Here is a 2,812-nt window from a genome sequence, read left to right on the forward strand (position 1 = left end):
CATCTGTACCATTAATGTTGTTTGGGTAATATGCTGTAGGTTATACTAGTTTATTAACATTGACGGTCCGAGGCCTGGGAGATAAGATGCATTAAACCAGTAATCCCAAAGTGGGTCAGGGCTTTCAACTGGTGTGTCCAGTTATAACACCCAACAAATCCCCTTAATAGCAGTTACACATTCTGTAAATTGAGCTATTCAGTATATACAGTTGAAGTCGGAGGTTTACATACACTTAGGTTAGAGTCATTAAAACTAGTTTCTCAACTACTCCACAAATTTCTTGTTAACAAACTATAGTTTTGGCAAGTAGCTTAGGATTTCGAGACTGCATGACAAGTAATAGTCCCAATAATTGTTTACAGAGATTATTTCACTTATAATTCACAGTATCACAATTCCAGTGGGTCAGAAGTTTACATACACTAAGTTGACTTTGGCTTTTAACAGCTTGGAAAATTCCAGAAAATGATGTCATGGCTTTAGAAGCTTCTGATAGGCTAATTGACATAATTTGAGTCAATTGGAGGTGTACCTGTGGATATATTTCAAGGCCTACCTTCAAACTCAGTGCCTCTTTGCTTGACATCATGGGAAAATCAAAAGAAATCAGCCAAGACCTCAAAATTGTAGACCTGCACAATTCTGGTTCATCCTTGGGAGCAATTTCCAAACACCTGAAGGTACCACGTTCATCTGTACAAACAATAGTACGCAAGTATAAACACCATGGGACCACGCAGCCGAGCGTACTTTGGTGCGAAAAGTGCAAATCGGTCCCAGAACAACAGCAAAGGACCTTGTAAAGATGCTGGAGGAAACCGGTACAAAAGTATATATCAACAGTAAAATGGGAAAGGAAAGCACAGAATCATCTAGAATGTCATTGTATGCTGTAGCATTAAGATTTCCCTGGAACTAAGGGGCCTAGCCCAAACCTTGATAAAGAGCCCAGACCATTATTCTTCCACCAAACTTTACAGTTGGCACTATGCATTCGGGCAGGTAGCGTTCTCCTGGTGTCCGTCGGACCGCCAGATGGTGAAGCGTGATTCGTCACTCCAGAGAATGTGTTTCCAATGGCGGCGAGTTTTACACCACTCCACCCGACACTTGGCATTGCGCATGTGATCTTAGGCTTGTGTGCGACTGCTCGGCCATGGAAACCCATTTCATGAAGCTCCTGACGAACAGTTCTTGTGCTGACGTTGCTTCCAGAGGCAGTTTGAAACTCTGTAGTGAGTGTTGCAAACTGAAGACAAGACTATTTTTACTCGCTATGCGTTTCAGCACTTGTAGGTCCCGTTCTGTAAGCTTGTGAGGTCTACCACTTTGCGTCTGAGCCGCTGTTGCTCCTAGACATTTCCATTTCACAATAACACCACTTACAGTTGACCGGGGCAGCTCTAGAAAGGCAGACATTTGTTGGAAAGGTGGCATCCTATGACGGTTTCAACGCCACGTTGAAAGTCACTGAACTATTCAGTAAGGACATTCCATTGCCAATGTTTGTGGCTGAAATAGCTGAATCCACTAATTTGAAGGGGTGTCCACATGCATTTGTACATGCAGTGGGGAGAACAAGTATTTGATTTAAGCTAATTATGAGTAGGCATTGCATGCTTATTGGTTGATGCATTGTAAACACATAGAAATGTGCTATTATCACATACACTATACAGTGGGGAGAACAAGTATTTGATACGCTGCCGATTTTGCAGGTTTTCCTACTTACAAAGCATGAAGTGGTCTGTAATTTTTATCATAGGTACACTTCAACTGTGAGAGACGGAATCTAAAACAAAAATCCAGAAAATCACATTGTATAATTTGAAGTCGTTCATTTGCATTTTATTGCATGACATAAGTATTTGATCACCTACCAACCAGTAAGAATTTCGTCTGTCACAGACCTGTTAGTTTTTCTTTAAGAAGCCCTCCTGTTCTCCACTCATTACCTGTATTAACTGCACCTGTTTGAACTCGTTACCTGTATAAAAGACACCTATCCACACACTCAATCAAACACACTCCAACCTCTCCACAATGGCCAAGACCAGGGAGCTGTGTAAGGACATCAGGGATAAAATTGTAGACCTGCACACGGCTGGGATGGGCTACAGGACAATAGGCAAGCAGCTTGGTGAGAAGGCAACAACTGTTGGTGCAATTATTAGAAAATGGAAGAAGTTCAAGATGACGGTCAATCACCTTCGGTCTGGGGCTCCATGCAAGATCTCACCTCGTGGGGCATCAATGATCATCAGAACTACACGGTAGGACCTGGTCAATGACCTGAAGAGAGCTGGGACCACAGTCTCAAAGAAAACCGCTAGTAACACAATACGCCGTCATGGATTAAAATCCTGCAGCGCACGCAAGGTCCCCCTGCTCAAGGCAGCGCATGTCCAGGCCCGTCTGAGGTTTGCCAATGACCATCTGGATGATCCAGAGGAGGAATGGGAGATGGTCATGTAGTCTGATGAGACAATAATAGAGCTTTTGGGTCTTATCTCCACTCGCCGTGTTTGGAGGAAGAAGAAGGATGACTGCACAGGACGACTGCACCGTATTGAGGGGAGGATGGATGGGGCCATGTATCGCGAGATCTTGGCCAACAACCTCCTTCCCTCAGTAAGAGCATTGAAGATGGGTGGTGGCTGGGTGACATGACATGACAACGACCCGAAACACACAGCCAGGGCAACTAAGGAGTGGCTCCGTAAGAAGCATCTCAAGGTCCTGGAGTGGCCTAGCCAGTCTCCAGACCTGAACCCAATAGAAAATCTGGGAGCTGAAAGTCCGTATCGCC

Source organism: Oncorhynchus mykiss, chromosome 7 (assembly GCF_057628025.1).
Source record: "Oncorhynchus mykiss isolate SJ-2025 chromosome 7, ASM5762802v1, whole genome shotgun sequence".
Taxonomy (NCBI): Eukaryota; Metazoa; Chordata; class Actinopteri; order Salmoniformes; family Salmonidae; genus Oncorhynchus; species Oncorhynchus mykiss.